We start from the raw sequence: 23,758 nt of genomic DNA, 5'->3' as shown, positions 1-23,758 counted from the left end.
CTGGTATCAACAGATGGGGCTTACTTTGCCCTATATATCATATATAGGTGAGGTATTCAATCTCAAAAACTTCAGAGAAAATGTGAAAAATAGCTGTTTTTTAGACAACATTTATGGCCCCTGCGACCTTGACCTTGAAGCAAGGTCAAGATGCTATGTATGGTTTTTGGGGCCTTGTCATCATACACCATCTTGCCAAATTTGGTACTGATAGACTGAATAGTGTCCAAGAAATATCCAACGTTAAAGTTTTCCGGACGGACGGACGTCCGGACGGACGGACGGACGGACAGACGTCTCGGGTGAGTACATAGACTCACTTTTGCTTCGCATGTGAGTCAAAAAGTCAATTATCTGTGTTTGTGCTGATATGAAAATATTGATCAGAACCAAACTGTCAGATTCATAAAAAACCCAACGGATGCACTGATTTCTTATTCCATTGCATAGAAATGATGCATCACAAATCACCAACAACATTACATAATCATAATATATACACAAATGGAACAAGAAGGGCAAAGCCCATACGAATCACATGCTTGACCTTGACCTTTACATGACATTGACCTTCAGGGTCAAGGTCAAATAACTTAAACCTAGCAATGACATCATACACTAAGAACTGCTTTACACATTTTTCCTACCAGAATACATGTGACCTAGGTCATCCAAGGTCATGCAACACAAAGCTGGTAATTCAAGACATAGGAAGTACAATGGTGCTAATAATTGGCTCGATCTTTCTACCATGAGATATGGTCACTTTTAGTGGTTCACTACCTTATTTTGGTCACATTTCATAAGGGTCAAAGTGACATTGACCATATGTGACCAAATGTGTCTCATTATGAAAGCATAACATGTGCCCCACATAATTTTTAAGTTTGAAACAGTTATCTTCCATAGTTCAGTGTCAAGGTCACTTCAAACTATGTATACAATCCATCTTTGAAGAGCTCATGTGACCTTGACCTTGAAGCAAGGTAAACCAAACTGGTATCAAAAGGTGGGGCTTACTTTGCCCTACATATCATATATAGGTGAGGTATTGAATCTCAAAAACTTCAGAGAAAATGGGAAAAATGTGGGGGGGGGGGAGGACGGACGGTCGGAGGACTCGGGTGAGTACATAGATTCACCTTTGCTTCGCAACATTTTAATTACAGTATTTCTGTGCTCAATCCTAACACTGCAGCAAATTTCTGTAACGCTGAATGTCCCGTTCCATGTACCAACATTATTTTAAATGCAACTTTACCACCCGAAGCGTTGCAAACACCGGGAGAAGAGTAAACAACTGCAGACTTGAATGGACACTCATATGCACTCCAGATGCAGGGCCTGTGCAAATCCTTGGGCTGATGCATCACCTTCTTTCATAATCAGACTGCTATCAGACAAGCATTCAGTACAGGATATAGACCTTTCAGCAATAGATTGAGTTGATCAATGTTGACAAAAGCCCAACACATGTCAGCGGAGTGACGTTGCACAGTACCAGTATCCATATCTGCTTGTGATGGGTCAGAAGATGGCAAAGTATATTCTTATGGTTGGTCAGAAGATGGCAAAGCTGATGTTTCTGCTGTGGAAGAGGGTAATTCCGGCTTAGCAAACTTTTCCATCAGGTCAATCTTTCTCCTCGCTGCCACCACAGGAGAACTGGCTCTCCCCTTGCTCCAACCTAATAAATACACAGACACTGATTTAATATTTGATACAACTGTCCATGGTTTTTGTTTGTAATAAGCTGCAAATTTTAAGACTCAATATAAACGTCAACAAGTGCTTGTACTTTATTTTGCAAATGACCATGTTACATGGGGTGCACCTCAACTTTTTGGCTAGGCCGGTAAATCAGAAATCCCAATCAGCCCCCAACCACTGAACCAGGCGGGTTTTCTTACAACCACCTCAGCGGCTCGTACCCACATATGTCGGTTGACGAACACATACGCACACACACACACACACACACACACACACACACACACACACACACACACACACACACACACACACACACACACACACACACACACACACACACACAAAATACATTCATTAATTTAACAGCGACTCATACTCATTACATGTGGATTTGCACTACTTATTACCGTAACGGTAATACCCAAACACACACAACTTAATGACAAAAAAGTGTATGTTTTAATATATATATATATATATAATGATAAGTAATTGAAAATAAAAGCAGCCACGAAAAAGCAAAAGAAATCAAAGTATTCTCACCCTGTCACACACTAAACCTCACAGAAGGTTATCCCATATATATACATACCGGCCCCTATCACAAAATTTACATGTCAAGTTTACTATGGGATTTGAGTAACCACACAATCACATACACACAGGAACTAATACTGAAACTAGCTGAATTATTTTCTTTCTTTCTTTCTTTCTATGTATTTGCTTGTTTCTGTCTGTTTTGTGTGTGTTCTGTGTGTGTATACATTTTCAGATTTCCTAAACCTAGCACTGTTTGCAGGTGATCTTTATGCTTTTGATTCATAAGAGTTGCTTCCCAAATCCTTTAGTTTAACTCTTTTTACATTTAGTCAAGTTTTGACTAAATGTTTTAACATAGAGGGGGAACTTAATTATGAACATAAATTGGTAGAAATTGAGAATTTGTTCAGGTCCTGGTCCAGAAGAAATTTAACACCCTTTGGAAAAATAACAGTTATTAAGAGTTTGGCGCTGTCTAAGTTAACTCATCTGTTTATGAGTTTACCAGACCCTGATGATAAGTTTTTGTTTGATTTGAATAGGTTATTTTTTTCATTTCTATGGAATGGTAAGAAAGATAGAATAAAGAGAACAACAGCATATCAGTCGTTTGAAGATGGGGGGGGGGGGGGGGGGGGGCTTAAAATGGTGGATTTGAAATGCTTTTTGTCAGCTCTGAAGATATCATGGTTACAGCGAGTCCTTTGTAGTGAAGGAAAAGTAACTAAACTTCTGAAAGCTCTGTGTCCACTTGTACATAACATTCACAAAAGAGGAGGTGAGTTTGGAAACATATTGATGCAAAGAGTTCAGAATCCTTTCTGGAGAGATGTTTTCAAACATTATAAACATTTTGCATGCAAATGTGTCCCCATCTCCTTGAGTGATTTTGCTTCAGAGCGTCTGTATTATAATGTACATATTTGCATAGATAAAAAGGTTATTTTTAACAGGAATTGGATGGAAAACGGCATTATTACAGTCGGTCACTTGATGAGAGCCGATGGGTTTTTGTCATATAACGATTTTAAATTGAAACATCCAAATTTACAACTGAATTTTGTCTAAAGTTAGATGCAGTTTTAAACAATGTTTTTCATATTGGTGATGATGTTGTATGGAAACAAATAGCTAAAGGTGGAGTAAAACATATATATACCCATCTTGTGAAAAATGATGGCAATCTACAGTGCATGGAAAAATGGGCTAATTTATTAAATTTTGATGTAAATGTTGGAAAGGTATTTCTGACAATAAGGCGAACTACACAAGACACATACCTGATTATAGAGGGAAAAATAACGGCTCTTTTTAAAAGCACGTTTAGTAGTGAAGTACTTTTAGGATTGTTTGGAATTGTTTACCAGCAGACACCCTTTCACTGCTGAGTGTCTTAGTATTGTAAGATGTGTGATTTGAATTTTGGTTTAAATGTGCCTTTGGTTTGAACACCCCTACCCCTACGAGGCAGAAATACAGAGAAATAGAAGGAAATTGAGCCTATTTGGAACCAGACTTTAGTATGTTCCCATGGGGGGATTCACGGTGCGAATGACACTGCGTCAGCTTGTTCATTTATCTTTAGTATTTTCTTCAACTTTAACTTTTAGGACCATGTATGAGGTTGTGGCAAGCTAAATACACAACACGACGACGTCTCGGAAAAATAGTAAGGATTATATAGGGAAAAACAACAGTGTCAGTTAATGTCCGTTTTGAAGGTGTTAGTGGTTGGGGATTTTGAAAAGCATCAGACATCAGGCAGATACAATCCTTTCTGCGTGGTCTGGTTCAGAAAGAGTTTTCAGTTTATACATTGGGGTGACCAGTAGATACCGTTTTACAACCATAGCCCCAAACGACATTTACAGAGCCCAAAGAAGGATTAGGGTCAATTTCAAAGCCACTTTTCCATATGAAGCGCCAACTTTATATGAAAATGTGCTTAATAAACATCAAAGGACTGAGGTTGAACTTTCTGATAAGGGACATTTTAAACCTAGTCATTGTCACTTCAACGTTCCCTTCACTAAAGTGGCTAAGATGCCTGGACTACTAGATCTGTCTGTCTGCATGTAGCCTACTTACAGGGACACGACTGCCAACAGAGTCTCGGCCCGCTCAAAATAATAATGACCGAGACTTTCAGTACTTCCTTCGCGTGACGTCTAACCCTCTTACGTCATAATGTGACGTCAATGTAATGTGACGTCTTCAAATGTTAGAGTTTCTACCACAGACATACACACGCACAAACACACGCACACACACACGCACGCACAGACAGACAAAGTTACGATCGCATAGGCTACACTTACGTGAGCCAAACATTATTATCAAAATTAAATTTTCGAAATCAATTTTAAAAACACTTTCATCTTATTCCTTGTCGGTTCCTGATTCCAAAAACATATAGATATGATATGTTTGGATTAAAAACACGCTCAGAAAGTTAAAACGAAGAGAGGTACAGAAAAGCGTGCTATCCTTCTCAGCGCAACGAATACCCATCTTGAACACAAGGCCAGTACTGTAACTGCAGTACTGGCCTTGTGTTCAAGATGCGTACTACCCCGCTCTTCTTGTCAATTTCACTGCCTTTGCCGTGAGCGGTGGACTGACGATGCTACGAGTATACGGTCTTGCTGCGTTGCATTGCGTTCAGTTTCATTCTGTGAGTTCGACAGCTAACTTGGCTATGCATTTTCGCCTTACGCGACTTGTTTTTCTTTGGTGAAGTAAATTGGATCTATTTTTTTATTCCTTAGTTAATGGAAAAGATTTGACAACAATATTGCTGTCAATGATAGGTTGGTCAGCCATGCTGGTGTAAACCAATCCTTTAGAATTAGAGAACGCTCTCTAGTAGGGTACTTATTTTCCTACGGTCAATGACCAGAAACAGAAACTGTGTCAGTCGTACAGATCGCTCAGATGCTGCTTCTCAGTTTGACCACAGACAAAGAATAATGATGACATGTTACACCATAGTAAGCTCTCAAGGACTGGCCAGCGAAGAACAATAAAATAGGGGTTGTGAAGACGATATCACAGAGATGATCGAGGGAGGGAGGGGGGGGGGGGTGCGGCGGCGGCATGGTCAGTAAATTGGATCAAGAAACCCGCAAAATACTTTAGACACAAACTGTTTATCATTTACCTGCAAACCCTAACACATTCTTACAACAACAACAACAACAACAACAATGTGCAATAAATCACGTTGTCAAACAAACAAGATCGAAAAGAGAAAGAAGCAAAACCAACCTCGTCGAGTCAAGAATCTTATTGAGAATGTCGTCTGCTTCAATACGATCATGTTGGTTTATTTCGGAGTGTTGTTACTTCCTTCTACTGTTCGCTGCTGCTGGTTCATCTTTCTCTGATATTTCTTGCCACTATGCCGAACATTTCCAATGTTAGGGTTGTTCTCCGCAGCTCAAAACTTTGAAAAATGCTGCTGAATCGGTGAAAAAGTCATGGATTTGTTGACACCGGGGGACTGATACGTTGTCTACTGCACTTGCGCCAAATGCCTTTGACCTACATATATTTGCATATATTAATTCCGGGGTTTCGGTTGGAACGGATTCTCTCTCTGTGTGCCTATGTCAACGGAAATTCCCCAGCGGTGATGACGTCATATTGAAGAACGGAAATTTCCACACAGTTTGAACAGCGAAGGGTCATGTCATATGCGCACATTTACCAGCACGGAGTATCCAAAGTAGACCATGTTTTCCTTTTTTTTTTTATATAAAACACAGACAAAAACAACAAAACATCGGTTTGAATATGGTTTTATTTACATGAATACATGTCTAAAATGACAAAAGCAGATTGTTGAATGCATTCCAGGATGTTCAAAGGTGTGAAAAATGCAACAACCCAAAAAAGGTGTATGAGACCAAAAATAACTCATTTTGCCTACCCGGTCTGCCCTTAAAAAAAAAGGTCACTATATATTAGATACGATTTTTATGAAATACAAAATACTTATTTTAGACAAATAATTCGACATTATGAGGCAAAACCGGAAGTGAACAATTCGAAATCGACAATATCCGTTTATCAAACACATACTTATTTACAACAGTTTCATCTTTCGTATGATGCATCAAATGACATCTGGCAGGACAAAACTATCTTTTCCAGGGCTGTGTTTATGTCAGCTTTTTTTCCCCAGTCGATCTTTTTCTCTTTTTTGCAGCTGATGCACATTGACTCTATTTTGTTTCACATGGCTTGTGTGTGCCAAATGGAACTAACCAATATGGATGCCAAGTCAGTCCATCTATAAGAAAAATCGACTTGTGTGTATTTATGATTGCAATATTAACCTGGGACAGAGTTGTCTTTACTTATCGTTTGGAAGAATGACATATTTTGATTTTCTCAATACGATGTTGTACTCGCAGGTTAATGTCTAAAAGTATCAATAGGAAGAATGTTGTTTGTATATTGCCTGATAGAACAAAGCCTTAGCTTTTGTTTAATGTATACTTTACAAATGTTTGTTTATCGAAACGAAGTATACGACGTTTATTTGTAACATACCCCCTGCGTCAAAACTGCTTTTTTTGCAGAATATGGGTTAGGTTACAAAGACGCTCCTCACTCAAAAGCGGTACAACGAAGCCATTTTTCGTTTACCGAATATCGGCTGTAAACTGAATAAGCTTTCTGAAAAACATCATCAACTCCGTCGGGTTGACCCTTGACTATAGCAGGGCGATGCACTAAAACACACACACACACACACACACACACACACACACACACACACACACACACACACACACACACACACACACACACACACACACACACACACACACACACACACACACACACACACACACACACACATATACACCACGACCCTCGTCTCGATTCCCCTTCTATGTTAAAACATTTAGTCAAAACGATAACACGAGCGTTTGTCATGATGTCTTGCGTGCAATACATTCTCAACAAGAAGGGCAAAGCCCATACGACTCACATGCTTTACACATTTTTCCTACCAAAATACATGTGAGTTTGACCCAAGGTCAAGGTCGTCCAAGGTCATGCAACACAATGCTGTTAATTCAAAACATAGGAAGTACAATGGTGCTTATTGGGTCTTTCTACCATGAGATATGGTCACTTTTAGTGGTTCACTACCTTATTTTTGTCACATTTCATAAGGGTCAAAGTGACCTTGACCTTGATCATATGTGACCAAATGTGTCTCATGATGAAAGCATAACATGTGCCCCACATAATTTTTAAGTTTAAAACAGTTATCTTCCATAGTTCAGGGTCAAGGTCACTTCAAAATATGTATACAATCCAACTTTGAAGAGCTCCTGTGACCTTGACCTTGAAGCAAGGTAAACCAAACTGGTATCAAAAGTTGGGGCTTACTTTGCCCTATATATCATATATAGGTGAGGTATTGAATCTCAAAAACTTCAGAGAAAATGGGGAAAATGGGGAAAATAGCTGTTTTTTAGGCAACATTTATGGCCCCTGCGACCTTGAGCTTGAAGCAAGGTCAAGATGCTATGTATGTTTTTTTGGGCCTTGTCATCATACACCATCTTGCCAAATTTGGTACTGATAGACTGAATAGTGTCCAAGAGATATCCAACGTTAAAGTTTTCCGGAGGGACGGACGGACGGACGACTCGGGTGAGTACATAGACTCACTTTTGCTTCGCATGTGAGTCAAAAAGGAAAATATATCATTTTCTTAGACTTGTTTAAGTTAAAACCTTGAAACTTCACATACCTTTGGGGCTAAATCGCCCCCATGCATGGAACAAGTCTTGTTGACCCTTGTCGAATTTCAAGGTCACGGCTGGGTCACATGGGGATCAGAAAACAGAAGAAAAATATTTTGTCAGAGGTTTTTTGAAGCTAGAACCTTGAAACTTCAAACAACGCTTTTGCTTAATGATTATTCGGCAAGAAAACTTTCAGGTTGATCTTTGAGAAATTTGAAGGTCATAGCAAGGTCTCGTGTGGGTAAACAAAACTCACGGAAAATAACCTTTTCTTCAGTATTATTCAAAGCAAGAACCCTAAAGTTCACACACTTTCAGGCTTAATAGCCTCCATACACGGTGGAAGTCTGGTTGACCTTTGTCTAATCTCAAGGTCACGTATGGGCCATAAACAAAACAAAAAATTATCACTTTTTCCCGTTGTTTTTAAAGGGAGAGCCTTCGAACATCACAAAACGCCGTAGCTCGATCAGTGATTCTCCGACACTGACAAAGAAGTTCAGAAAGATTCTTGTCAAATGTGAAGGTCACAGCAGGGTCTGGTACGGGTAAAAAAACAAAAAAAAAACAGACAATAATCCTTTTCTCAGCTTAGTGGTAAGCTAGAAACTTGAAACGTTACACACATTCAGGGCTTGATAAAGTTTTGACACGGTGAAAGTCTAGTTGACCTTTGTCAAATCTCAAGGTCACAGCCGTGTCGCGCATGGGTTAAAAAACAGACTGTTATCCATTTCTGCTTTATTTCTAAAATTAGAACCTTGAAACTTCCTACAACGCAATCGATTAATTATCCTTCGACATGGAGAAGATCAAGTCGATCCTCAACAAAATGCAGGGATACCATATTATATTGTGTGACAGTGAATAGGACTATGTGTAACAGTAAATAGGACACTGTGTGTGACAGTAAATAGGACACTATGTGTGAGAGTGAATAGGACACTATGTATGACAGTGAACATCATGTGTGACAGTGCACTGTGCGACAGTGGACAGGACACTGTGTGTAACCGGAAATAGGACACCCTGTGCGACAGTGGATAGGACACTGTGTGTGACGGTCTGCGGAAATTGAGTTGTTTCTCTTGGGTACAAATATAACGACTACTTTCGGCCGTCCATACAGACGAACACCGATGAGTACTTAGACTCACCGATTACTCAGGTGAATCAAAACATGATTTGCTTGTCTGTGCCTTAACACGGCCTGACTGTAAATGACATGTGCCAATGAAGATAGAAAAGGTCCACTCACCACTGACTTCAACTTCACACAAAATAAGGAATTGAAGTAATTTACTGTGCCGTACGTGTTTTCGTATTTCAATATATCGCCCAGTGACAACGTGTGTGCAAGCAACGGTGTACCGATCTGCACATGAAAACAATGCATACATCGTTTAGTTATGTCTTCTTTGCTTACTTCTTAGTCGGTTGCTTCTTTCTTCTTCACAGTACAGATATGCAGTAGATATTAGGGCTATAATGCATGCGACAATTAGATATTAGGCCCAACAGTGCAGGTGTTCACAAGATAGTAGCTAGGGACACATACAGTACAGGTGTGCACGAGATAGATAGGACACATTACAGGTGTGCAGCGAACACGTGTTCACGAGATGATAGTGACACAGTACATGTGTTCACGAGATGAAATGACACAATACATGTGTTCACAAGATAGAAAAGCCACTTTACAGGTTTGCTCGAGATTGTAAGAACAAACTACAGGTGACGGGTGTGCACAATATAGTAGTGACACAGTACAGGTGTGCATGAGATAGTATTGACACAGTACAGGTGTACACGAGATAGTAGTGACACAGTACAGGTGTGCACAAGATAGTAGTGACACAGTACAGGTGTGCACAAGACAGTAGTGACACAGTACAGGTGTGCACACGATAGTAGTGACACATTACAGGTGTGCACGGGATAGTAGTGACACAGTACAGGTGTGCACGAGGTAGTAGTGATACGATATAGGTGTGCACAATATAGTAGTGACACAGTACAGGTGTGCACGGGATAGTATTGACACATTACATGTGTACACGAGATAGTAGTGACACAGTACAGGTGTGCACGAGATAGTAGTGCCACAATACATGTGTGCACGAGATAGTAGTGACACAGTACAGGTGTGTACGAGATAGTGGTAAAACAGTACAGGGGTGTACGAGATAGTAGTTACATAGTACAGGTGTGCACGAGATAGTAGTAACACAGTACATATGTGCACAGGCTAGTAGTGACACAGTACAGGTGTGCACAAGATAGTAGTGACACAGTACATGTGTGCACGGGATAGTAGTGACACAGAACAGGTGTGCACGAGATAGTAGAGACACAGTACATGTGTTCACAAGATAGTAGTGACATATTGCTTGTGTTCACGGGATAATAATGACACAGGACATGCGTGTACGAGATAGTAGTAACACAGTACATGTGTGCACAATATAGTAGTGACACAGTACAGGTGTGCACAAGATAGTAGTGACACAGTACAGATGTGCACAATATAGTAGTGACACAGTACAGGTGTGATCAAGATAGTAGTGACACCGTACATGTGTGCACAAGATAGTAGTGACACAGTACAGGTGTGCACAAGATAGTAGTGACACAGTACATGTGTGCACAAGATAGTAGTGACACAGTACAGGTGTGCACAAGATAGTAGTGACACAGTACAGGTGTGCACGAGATAGTAGTGGCGCAGTACATGTATGCACGAGATAGTAGTGACACAGTACATGTGTGCACAAGATAGTAGTGACACAGTACAGGTGTGCACGAGATAGTAGTGGCACAGTACAGGTGTGCACGAGATAGTGGTGACACAGTACAGGTGTGCACAATATAGTAGTGACACAGTACAGGTGTGCACGAGATAGTAGTGACACAGTACAGGTGTGGACAATATAGTAGTGACACAGTACAGGTGTGAACAAGATAGTAGTGGCACCGTACATGTGTGCACGAGACAGTAGTGACACAGTACAGGTGTGTACAAGATAGTAGTGGAAAAGTACAGGTGTGCACGAGATTGTAGTGACACAGTACAGGTGTGCACGAGATAGTAGTGACACAGTACAGGTGTGCACGAGATAGTAGTGACACAGTACAGGTGTGCACGAGATAGTAGTGACACAGTACATGTGTGCACAAGATAGTAGTGACACAGTACAGGTGTGCACGAGATAGTAGTGACACAGTACAGGTGTGCACGAGATAGTAGTGACACAGTACAGGTGTGCACAATATAGTAGTGACACAGTACAGGTGTGCACGAGATAGTAGTGACACAGTACAGGTGTGCACAATATAGTAGTGACACAGTACAGGTGTGAACAAGATAGTAGTGACACAGTACATGTGTGCACGGGATAGTAGTGACACAGAACAGGTGTGCACGCGATAGTAGAGACACAGTACATGTGTTCACAAGATAGTAGTGACACATTGCATGTGTTCACGAGATAATAATGACACAGTACAGGTGTGTACGAGATAGTAGTAACACAGTACAGGTGTGCACAATAAAGTAGTGACACAGTACAGGTGTGCACAAAATAGTAGTGACACAGTACAGATGTGCACAATATAGTAGTGACACAGTACAGGTGTGAACAAGATAGTAGTGACACCGTACATGTGTGCACGAGACAGTAGTGACACAGTACAGGTGTGCACAAGATAGTAGTGGCACAGTACAGGTGTCCACAAGATAGTAGTGACACGGTACAGGTGTGCACACGATAGTAGTGACACAGTACATGTGTGCACAAGATAGTAGTGACACAGTATAGGTGTGCACGAGATAGTAGTGACACAGTACATGCGTGCACAAGATAGTAGTGACACAGTACAGGTGTGCACAAGATAGTAGTGACACAGTACATGTGTGCACGAGATAGTAGTGGCACAGTACATGTATGCACGAGATAGTAGTGACACAGTACATGTGTGCACAAGCTAGAAGTGACACAGTACAGGTGTGCACGAGATAGTAGTGACACAGTACAGGTGTGCACGAGATAGTAGTGACACAGTACAGGTGTGCACAATATAGTAGTGACACAGTACATGTGTGCACGAGATAGTAGTGACACAGTACAGGTGTGGACAATATAGTAGTGACACAGTACAGGTGTGAACAAGATAGTAGTGGCACCGTACATGTGTGCACGAGACAGTAGTGACACAGTACAGGTGAGCACAAGATAGAAGTGGCACAGTACAGGTGTGCACGAGATAGTAGTGACACAGTACAGGTGTGAACAAGATAGTAGTGACACCGTACATGTGTGCACGAGACAGTAGTGACACAGTACAGGTGTGCACAAGATAGTAGTGGCACAGTACAGGTGTCCACAAGATAGTAGTGACACAGTACAGGTGTGCACACGATAGTAGTGACACAGTACAGGTGTGCACAAGATAGTAGTGACACAGTACAGGTGTGCACGAGATAGTAGTGACACAGTACAGGTGTGCACCAGATAGTAGTGACACAGTACAGGTGTGCACAATATAGTAGTGACACAGTACAGGTGTGCACGAGATAGTAGTGACACAGTACAGGTGTGGACAATATAGTAGTGACACAGTACAGGTGTGAACAAGATAGTAGTGGCACCGTACATGTGTGCACGAGACAGTAGTGACACAGTACAGGTGAGCACAAGATAGTAGTGGCACAGTACAGGTGTGCACGAGATAGTAGTGACACAGTACAGGTATGCACGAGATAGTAGTGACACAGTACAGATGTGCACGAGATAGTAGTGACACAGTACATGTGTGCACGAGATAGTAGTGACACAGTACAGGTGTGCACGAGATAGTAGTGACACAGTACAGGTGTGCACAAGATAGTAGTGACACAGTACAGGTGTGCACAAGATAGTAGTGACACAGTACATGTGTGCACAAGATAATAGTGACACAGTATAGGTGTGCACGAGATAGTAGTGACACAGTACATGCGTGCACAAGATAGTAGTGACACAGTACAGGTGTGCACAAGATAGTAGTGACACAGTACAGGTGTGCACGAGATAGTAGTGGCACAGTACATGTATGCACGAGATAGTAGTGACACAGTACATGTGTGCACAAGCTAGTAGTGACACAGTACAGGTGTGCACGAGATAGTAGTGACACAGTACAGGTGTGCACGAGATAGTAGTGACATAGTACAGGTGTGCACAATATAGTAGTGACACAGTACAGGTGTGCACGAGATAGTAGTGACACAGTACAGGTGTGGACAATATAGTAGTGACACAGTACAGGTGTGAACAAGATAGTAGTGGCACCGTACATTTGTGCACGAGACAGTAGTGACACAGTACAGGTGAGCACAAGATAGAAGTGGCACAGTACAGGTGTGCACGAGATAGTAGTGACACAGTACATGTGTGAACAAGATAGTAGTGACACCGTACATGTGTTCACGAGACAGTAGTGACACAGTACAGGTGTGCACAAGATAGTAGTGGCACAGTACAGGTGTCCACAAGATAGTAGTGACACAGTACAGGTGTGCACACGATAGTAGTGACACAGTACAGGTGTGCACAAGATAGTAGTGACACAGTACAGGTGTGCACGAGATAGTAGTGACACAGTACAGGTGTGCACCAGATAGTAGTGACACAGTACAGGTGTGCACAATATAGTAGTGACACAGTACAGGTGTGCACGAGATAGTAGTGACACAGTACAGGTGTGGACAAAATAGTAGTGACACAGTACAGGTGTGAACAAGATAGTAGTGGCACCGTACATGTGTGCACGAGACAGTAGTGACACAGTACAGGTGAGCACAAGATAGTAGTGGCACAGTACAGGTGTGCACGAGATAGTAGTGACACAGTACAGGTATGCACGAGATAGTAGTGACACAGTACAGGTGTGCACGAGATAGTAGTGACACAATACAGGTATGCACGAGATAGTAGTGACACAGTACAGGTGTGCACAAGATAGTAGTGACACAGTACAGGTGTGCACGCGATAGTAGTGACATAGTACAGGTGTGCACGAGATAGTAGTGACACAGTACATGTGTGCACAATATAGTAGTGACACAGTACAGGTGTGCACGAGATAGTAGTGACAGTACAGGTGTGCACAATATAGTAGTGACACAGTACAGGTGTGAACAAGATAGTAGTGGCACCGTAGTTAGTTAGTTAGCTGTTGCTTTTCGGGTCCAGCGGACCACAATAGGCCAAATCAGGACCCCAGTGGCACCGTACATGTGTGCACGAGACAGTAGTGACACAGTACAGGTGTGCACAAGATAGTAGTGGCACGGTACAGGTGTGCACGAGAAAGTAGTGACACAGTACAGGTGTGCACGAGATAGTAGTGACACAGTACATGTGTGCACGAGATAGTAGTGACGCAGTACAGGTGTGCACGATATAGTAGTGACACAGTACAGGTGTGCACAAGATAGTAGTGACACAGTACAGGTGTGCACAAGATAGTAGTGCCACAGTACAGGTGTGCACGAGACAGTAGTGACACAGTACAGGTGTGCACGAGATAGTAGTGACACAGTACAGGTGTGCACGAGATAGTAGTGACACAGTACAGGTGTGCACAATATAGTAGTGACACAGTACAGATGTGCACGATATATTAGTGACACAGTACAGGTGTGCACGAGATAGTAGTGACACAGTACAGGCGTGCACAATATAGTAGTGACACAGTACAGGTGTGCACAAGATAGTAGTGACACAGTACAGGTGTGCACGAGATAGTAGTGACACAGTACAGGTGTGCACAATATAGTAGTGACACAGTACAGGCGTGCACAATATAGTAGTGACACAGTACAGGTGTGCACAAGATAGTAGTGACACAATACAGGTGTGCACGAGATAGTAGTGACACAGTACATGTGTGCACGAGATAGTAATGGCACAGTACAGGTGTGCACGAGATAGTAGTGACACAGTACAGGTGTGCACGAGATAGTAGTGACACAGTACAGGTGTGCACGAGATAGTGGTGACACAGTACAGGTGTGCACGATATAGTAGTGACACAGTACAGGTGTACACGAGATAATAGTGACACAGTACAGGTGTGCACAAGATAGTAGTGACACAGTACAGGTTTGCACACGATAGTAGTGACACAGTACAGGTGTGCACAAAATAGTAGTGACACAGTACAGGTGTGCACAAGATAGTAGTGACACAGTATATGTGTGCACGAGTTAGTAGTGACACAGTACAGGTGTGCACAAGATTTATTTATTAAGGAGATTTCTATAGCGCATAACTAAAAGCAGTGTGCACACGATAGTAGTGACACAGTACAGGTGTGCACAAGATAGTAGTGACGCATTACAGGTGTGCAGAAGATAGTAGTACACATGTGTGCACAATATAGTATTGGCACAGTACAGGTGTGCACAATATAGTAGTGACACAGTACATGTGTGCACGAGATAGTAGTGACACAGTACAGGTGTGCACGAGATAGTAGTGACACAGTACAGGTGTGCACAAGATAGTAGTGACACAGTACAGGTGTGCACAAGATAGTAGTGACACAGTACAGGTGTGCACGAGACAGTAGTGACACAGTACAGGTGTGCACGAGATAGTAGAGACACAGTACAGGTGTGCACGAGATAGTAGTGACACAGTACAGGTGTGCACAATATAGTAGTGACACAGTACAGATGTGCACGATATACACTAGTCACAAAAAGTCAAGGAACAAAAATTCAAAAAGGTCATATCTCCGAAACGATTTCACCAATTTATTAATCGTTTACACCAAAGTACACCTTCTGGGCCACACATTGAATGTGGCAAATTTCATTGGTATCCAATAACGGAATGATGAGTTAAACTCAGTTCACTGCAAGCGTGTTGAATTTCAAAAGTCACAACTGTCTCATGTCAACAAAACAATGTCAGTAATGGGTATGGGCACCCCGCCGGGCCAAGCATTCGTTGCAGCGTCGACGCATGGACTGCACATGTCTTCTGAGGAGCTGCTGGTCCAGGTTTTGCCATTCATGTTGGAGGTATGCCAGCAGGTCCTGAAGGGTGTTTGGGGGAGGGTGATTGTCTCGCAGCTGCCTGTCAAGATGATCCCAGACATTTTCGATTGGGTTTAAGTCTGGGCTGCAGCCTGGCCATTCCATTCTGTGAACTCCCTGCTGCTGCAGGAAGGCCCCAACCACCCTGGCGCGATGCGGTGTGGCGTTGTCGTCCTGCAAAGTGGCCTGGGGTCCCAGCTGTTGCAGGAAAGGGATGACAATCGGACCCAGGATCTCGTCCATGTAGCGTGCCCCGGTCAGATTCCCCTGGATGTGGTACAGGGGGGTCTTATGGTTGGCAGAGAAGCCTCCCCATACCATCACGGAGCCTCCACCATACGCGAGGACCTCCTGGACACAGTCCTGGTTAAACCGTTCGCCTTCTCGTCGCCATACGGACAGCCGCTTGTCCGGATGCATCAGATTAAACCTGATTTCGTCGCTGAAGAGAACAGTGGCCCATTGATGACGTGTCCATCTCGAATGACGAGCAGACCAGTCTCGGCGGGCTCGTTTGTGGACTGGAGTCAGCTTGGGCTTCTTGGCTGGTACTCTGGAACGGAGCCGCACGTTGTGGAGACGGTTCCTGATGGTCTGCGTGCTGACTTGAATGTTGGTAGCCACCCTTAGCTGCCCCCTGATGCGCTCTGCAGTGATGGTGCGTGACGTCAGAGCCTGGCGGACGATATAACGATCAGCCCTTGCATCAGTCTTTTTTGGTCTCCCAGATCTTGGCCTGTCCTGGACCCGTCCAGTCGCTCTCCAGCGTTCGTGTAGCCTCCAGACAACCGATGGAGACACCCCAAGTCGGTGGGCAACAGCTCGGTAGGTGGCGCCGCGCTGAAGCTAGGCAAGGGCTCGTCCTTTGTCGACATCTGGCAGCGATCGTCTCTGGACCATGGTGTTGGAATGGACCATAGCTGTGAAACGCTGGCTTATAAAGGCTTTCAGTGCGGTGAGTTTCACAGCCCAGACGTCCGCCTAGCACGTGCCATGATCAGTTCCGATGTTCAGTACCAATGTTCATTCTGCTGAGCCAGTGAATTTAGGCGCATTTTTGACGTGGAGGGCCTGCACTTTCCGCCTGCCTAGCACCGCGTCCGTGTATCACATGCGGCCAATGATGCTGTCTAGACAATTTGCGAGTTGTTGTCAGTGCATTAGCCAAGTTTGGTTGATTTCGTTTTTCGGGTTATGAAGATATTGCTGTTTGCTTTTTCCATGTGAATATGTCAGTTGTTCCTTGACTTTTTGTGACAAGTGTATTAGTGACACAGTACAGGTGTGCACGAGATAATAGTGACACAGTACAGGCGTGCACAATATAGTAGTGACACAGTACAGGTGTGCACAAGATAGTTGTGACACAGTACAGGTGTGCACGAGATAGTAGTGACACAGTACAGGTGTGCACGAGATAGTAGTGACACAGTACAGGTGTGCACAATATAGTAGTGACACAGTACAGGTGTGCACAAGATAGTAGTGACACAATACAGGTGTGCACGAGATAGTAGTGACACAGTACATGTGTGCACGAGATAGTAATGACACAGTACAGGTGTGCACGAGATAGTAGTGACACAGTACAGATGTGCACGAGATAGTAGTGACATAATACAGGTGTGCACGAGATAGTAGTGACACAGTACAGGTGTGCACGATATAGTAGTGACACAGTACAGGTGTACACGAGATAATAGTGACACAGTACAGGTGTGCACAAGATAGTAGTGACACAGTACAGGTTTGCACACGATAGTAGTGACACAGTACAGGTGTGCACAAAATAGTAGTGACACAGTACAGGTGTGCACAAGATAGTAGTGACACAGTATATGTGTGCACGAGATAGTAGTGACACAGTACAGGTGTGCACAAGATTTATTTATTAAGGAGATTTCTATAGCGCATAACTAAAAGCAGTGTGCACACGATAGTAGTGACACAGTGCAGGTGTGCACAAGATAGTAGTGACGCATTACAGGTGTGCACAAGATAGTAGTACACATGTGTGCACAATATAGTATTGACACAGTACAGGTGTGCACAAGATAGTAGTGACACAGTACAGGTGTGCACGAGATAGTAGTGACACAGTACAGGTGTGCACAAAATTTATTTATTAAGGAGATTTCTATAGCGCATAACTAAAAGCAGTGTGCACAAGATAGTAGTGACACAATACAGGTGTGCACAAGATAGTAGTGACACAGTACAGGTGTGCACAAGATAGTAGTGACACACCACAGGTGTGCACGAGATAGTAAGGACACAGTACATGTGGGTTTGCGATAGTAGGCCCACAGTACAGGTGTGCACGAGGTAGTAGGCCCACAGTACAGGTGTGCACAAGATATAAAGACCACAGTGTAGCTGTGTACGAGATAGTAGGCCAACAGTTAAGGTGTGCACGTGATAGTAAGGCCACCTTATAACACACACACACACACACACACACACACACACACACACACACACACACACACACACACATGTCATATTTAATACCAATGTAAAGCTTACTGATTGCTCCATCTAAAAAGCATGTCAGTGTAGTGAATGATCTCTCTTTATGTCATACTAAACGACAGTTATTTTCCTCTGTTGCAAAAAAAGTGGGAATTTTTTTTGAAGCACACCTTTATTGTCTGCCTTGTGTCATTATAAAGGTAGGGAGCACGTGTCTTACCAGTAGAGGTGTTACTTTGCCTCTTTTTCTTCTTACCAGTAAACTTTAACAATCACCCTTGTGTTCTTCAACTGTTGTTTTTTTGTTGTTTTTTTCGACTTACCTGTAGATTTTAAGTATTCCTGATGAGTTGTCTTAAGAAAGCTGTAGCAGAGAACACCATCAACACTGATTTTAATAGACCACATCCGCTGGTAATCTTGCTCTGCAAGGGACACACACACACACACACACACACACACACACACACACACACACACACACACACACACACACACACACACACATATATATATATATATATATATATATATATATATATATATATATAATACATCATATTTGGCTCCACTTTCTGTCGTCCTTCACATTCCAAAATGCACAAGTACCTGTCGACCGGATGTGCAAGGGGTTACCACGCTTTTGAGAGTCGTTCAGTGCTATAGCTGAGTTTTAGTCTCGAGTAGCTGAGACTATCATCACAGCGTAATAGATTTCATGACGTCTGTCGTCCATCCGTCATTTTCTGGGGACCTAATACACTGAGCACACAAAGTTAAGGATATTTTTGTCAGTGGTATAGCCCGGATGTTAAACATCAGTTTTTGGGTCAGAAAGACGCGTGTAGTTTTAGTTTTTCTTCTGCTCAAAAATGTGTTTCCTAGATCTGAGAATTATTTGGGTATGACATCACAGGTCCTTGACCACGCCTACCCTCACACATGGCGTTTTTAGGCGGCATGATTCACTTTCGACCGTCGAAACAGTGACTTAAACTGAATGATATTTTACATTTATTACATCAACAAGTTGAGTTGGTGTCTTACCTAACAGTCCATACACGTTTCGTTTAAATCAGTGTCGCAGGGAGGTTGATCTAGCGTGTAAAAGAGACCGACCACAATCCTGAACAAGAAGGGCAAAGCCCATACGACTCACATGCTTGACCTTGACCTTTACATGACCTTGACCTTCAGGGTCAAGGTCAAATAACTAAACCTAGCAATGACATCATATACTAAGAACTGCTTTACACATTTTTCCTACCAATCCAAGGTCATGCAACACAAAGCTGTTAATTCAAGACATAGGAAGTACAATGGTGCCTATTGGCTCTTTCTACCATGAGATATGGTCACTTTTAGTGGTTCACTACCTTATTTTGGTCACATTTCAAAAGGGTCAAAGTGACCTTGACCTTGATCATATGTGACCAAATGTGTCTCATGATGAAAGCATAACATGTGCCCCACACAATTTTTAAGTTTGAAACAGTTATCTTCCATAGTTCAGGGTCAAGGTCACTTCAAAATATGTATACAATCCAACTTTAAAGGACCCTTGCGACCTTGACCTTGAAGCAAGGTCAACCAAACTGGTGTCCAAAGATAGGGCTTACATTGCCCTGTATAGCATACATAGCTAAGCTTGCCATTCTCAAATAACTTCAGAAAAAAATGCGAAAATGTGAAAAATGGTCGTTTTTAAGGTAAATTAGAACACACCTGAAAGTACGCTGGAGTAGCCTCCCTTCCCGGATTTAGAACGCGTTTCGTGTCGTAACAGATTATCCACTTATTAGCCATATCCGTATGCAAAATAATGAAATAAACATTAGGAAAGTAATGGAAAGCAGTCTGCGGATAAACATATCAAACTGCTGATGAAAAAGTGTGTTCATCCCTGCCCTGGATATAAATGACATCGGACTGATGACAGCGTGGCAGCGTTCACGCGAAAAGAATTTTTTCAGATTATCGCTTCTACATTTTATTGCACGTAGGCTACTTGCCACTTGGGGCAGATCTGAATTCCACACTGGAAGATGACAAATCGGTCTTGTGAGTTGAGAACCACATGTTCTTTGCCGACAGCACTCACGATGGGACAAGATGCAGATTGTGTTGAAGAGATGTTTGCAGATTATCGCATCTAAATTGTATTGCTCAGATCAATGCACGTAGTTGGGGTAGATCTGAATTTCGCAATGGAATGACACATGTATCGGTCTTGTGAGTTGAGAACCACATGTTCTTTGGCGGCAGAAAACACACACACACACACACACACACACACACACACACACACACACACACACACACACACACACACACACACACACACACACACACACACACACGCACACATTACAACCCTCGTCTCGATTCCCCATCCATGTTAAAACATTTGGTCAAAGCTTGTATGTAAACACGAAAAAATGTATAGCGTACCGTGCGTGTTGTTGTAAATCATTCTGCGAACAATGGTCAGGTTGCCAAAGGTGTAGACGTTTGCCATGTCAATCACGGCCCAGGGTAAAATGTCGTTATCTGAGGTGTGTGTACACGTCGGTTCAGCGGAGGTGGTGGAGATACCGTTCACCAACAAGCATGGTTGCCGACTAAAGGCAGTGGAGCTCATCGTCACTTTCTTGTTGTAGACAGCGTTCACTGCAAACACGGACACAGACTGAAACTGAAATTGACCTTCATACCACAGGAACTCCACACGAGGCGGGCGGGGCTTATGTCTTGCATGTCACTCGGTTAGCCTTCATCGTGCTTCCTGGGTCCTCACAACAGCGTCTTTATCTCTAAATCTATTGGGAGTTTTGGATTGAGACTTACTATAATCCTCTAAGAGTAACACCATAGAACCTTCCTATCGACCAATGTGTAAAGGATTATATTTGTAAACAAACAAATCAACAATAACGACCCACATCATCCGGACTGTGTAGTCCAAAGCGTGATCCGGTGATGGTTAAAGGGCAGCAGCTGTCGGGTTGCCTGGCCACACAACCGCCACAAAAGTCGTGTGCAAAAACGCGTTTAAGAGTTTTCCGAGTTGATTCAACAAAAAACTGTCTCTCTCACCCTCCCTGCCTCTCTCTCTCTCTCTCTGATACTGTGAGCGATGCTGAACAGTTTAAACATAAACCCTACCATTCTCTCTCTCTCTCTCTCTGATACTGTGAGCGATGCTGAACAGTTTAAACATAAACCCTACCATTCTCTCTCTCTCTCTAATACTGTGAGCGATGCTGAACAGTTTAAACATAAACCCTACCATTCTCTCTCTCTCTCTCTGATACTGTGAGCGATGCTGAACAGTTTAAACATAAACAGATAGGGTTATAAATAGCAATAATATCATTCTTTCGTTTAACATGGACAATCTTCGAAAATCTCTCTTTCTCGCTCACTCTCTCCCACCCCTCCCTCCGCTCTTTCTCTACCTCTCTCTCTCTCTCGCACCCTCCCCTTTCCCCCCCTCTCTCTCTCTCTTCCTCTCTCAATCTCTCTCTCTCTCTCTCTCTCCCTCTCTCTCTATCTCCCTCTCTCTCTCTCCCTCCCTCACTCTCCCTCCCTCACTCTCTCTCTCTCTATTACCACGGTTGTGTTTAAATGAATTAATAATAATGATATATTTTGCTGTTCGTCATAATTGTTTTCATCATTGGTTCACCTTAGTTAATACATTGACATTTGCAACGAGTCATTTACAATAGCATGATAGTACTGGGTTTCTCAGTCAAAAAGCCGAATGGAGAGCTCTCTTTCAAATATACAATTTGGGTCAAAGCCTTCTCCGTATTTGTATATATACTTATTGACATTTTTGCAACAAGCAGAATAAAGTTAATATTTCTTATAGTTTGGTCCTGTTGCTTGTTCGGTTGGAAACCAAATAAAACGTCAGTTTCTTTTAATTTTATCTGTGAACCTGTTTTTATATAAATTTGCTTTTCTACGTTCTTCCAAAAAAGTGATATTCTTGGGCATTTAAAGAAAAAAATGTTCAATGAAATCAATATCTCCACACAGACTACAGCGATTGTTTTCACGTTTTTTCATTTTGTGTAGTAAGATATTAGTGGGGTAGATATTATGCAATATCTTCCAGTGAAGTAGCCTTAGTCGCTCTTCCTTGGTGCAGTTGTTTGCTATCATCCAATGATTTCTTTCTATTTTATAGTTATATTTATTCATCCAAAAATGTATTGAGCAAGGAGTATTTGCTTTTTGTTTGGTAAGTAGTAATCTAAATTTTTTGGGAGTCCAGTTTTTAAGAGATTGAGGTTCTAGAGAGACAGTCGCTTCTTGAGTTTGGTTATTGTCAGCTCGCAATGATTGCGCAATGAGCGCGGTTCGCATTGCATTATAATCAAACAGCAGAGCAGGGTAGTCCCCGATTTTTTCTGCAATACGTGCGAGTGGTAATAATCCCTCGTCTGTCCATATATATTGGACGTAATTTATGTATGCATTTGTCCATCTCTTGAAGAACAGATGTCTGTTTCTGTACATTATCTCTTTGCTATTCCAGAGACAGGTATATTTGAATTCAGTATTGGACAGGTATATATTTCTGAATTCAAGCCATTTAATTAGACATGATTTCCAGAATTTAGATTGACTTTTTCGAGTCCTAAAAATGTTTTTGGATTGGCAGTAGCATTGAGGCAGCAAAGGTTTGTTCCAACTTCATTAAAGATGTAGGTTGGTATTAATTTCCATTTGGCAGATGTGTCTATTTTTAACTGAGTTATCCGTGTCATCATAAAGGAGGCTTGCATATATGTATTATGTTTATCATATTACAACCTCCATTCTCCCCTACGTTGCACATTACACATCTTTTTATATTTAGTCAAGTTTTGACTAAATTTGTTAACGTAGAGGGGGGAATCGAGACGAGGGTCGTGGTGTATGTGTGTGTGTGTGTGTGTGTGTGTGTGTGTGTGTGTGTGTGTGTGTGTGTGTGTGTGTGTGTGTGTGAGTGTTTTTGTGTGAGTGTGTGTGTGTGTGTGTGTGTGTGCTTGTGTTTTGACACTTCTGCCGACAAAAGTGACAAAACACACCCGTATACAGCCGACGTCGCTCAAACTGCCGACGTCACCAGATCGTATCGCCGACTTTTTCGGATTCAGGGGAGGGAATTTGTGCCGATGGT

At 42.4% G+C, this 23,758-nt stretch overlaps 1 long non-coding RNA gene across 1 annotated transcript in view; it reads right to left on the bottom strand.

Moving 5' to 3' along the window:
- Positions 1 to 9,306: 9,306 nt before the first annotated feature.
- LOC138973956 (uncharacterized) overlaps positions 9,307 to 23,758 on the bottom strand; it is a 50,456-nt gene continuing 36,004 nt past the window's right edge. The window contains exons 2-4 of the long non-coding RNA XR_011458236.1: positions 21,034 to 21,252; positions 18,906 to 19,007; positions 9,307 to 9,399 (exon numbers count right to left, since the gene is read on the bottom strand). This is a non-coding gene — a long non-coding RNA (uncharacterized lncRNA). The remainder of the gene's footprint in view (positions 9,400 to 18,905; positions 19,008 to 21,033; positions 21,253 to 23,758) is intronic.

This window comes from Littorina saxatilis, linkage group LG8 (assembly GCF_037325665.1).
Source record: "Littorina saxatilis isolate snail1 linkage group LG8, US_GU_Lsax_2.0, whole genome shotgun sequence".
Taxonomy (NCBI): domain Eukaryota; kingdom Metazoa; phylum Mollusca; class Gastropoda; order Littorinimorpha; family Littorinidae; genus Littorina; species Littorina saxatilis.
The sequence above is the reverse complement of the archived record's forward strand: the minus strand, read 5'-3'. Positions and strand labels throughout refer to the sequence as shown.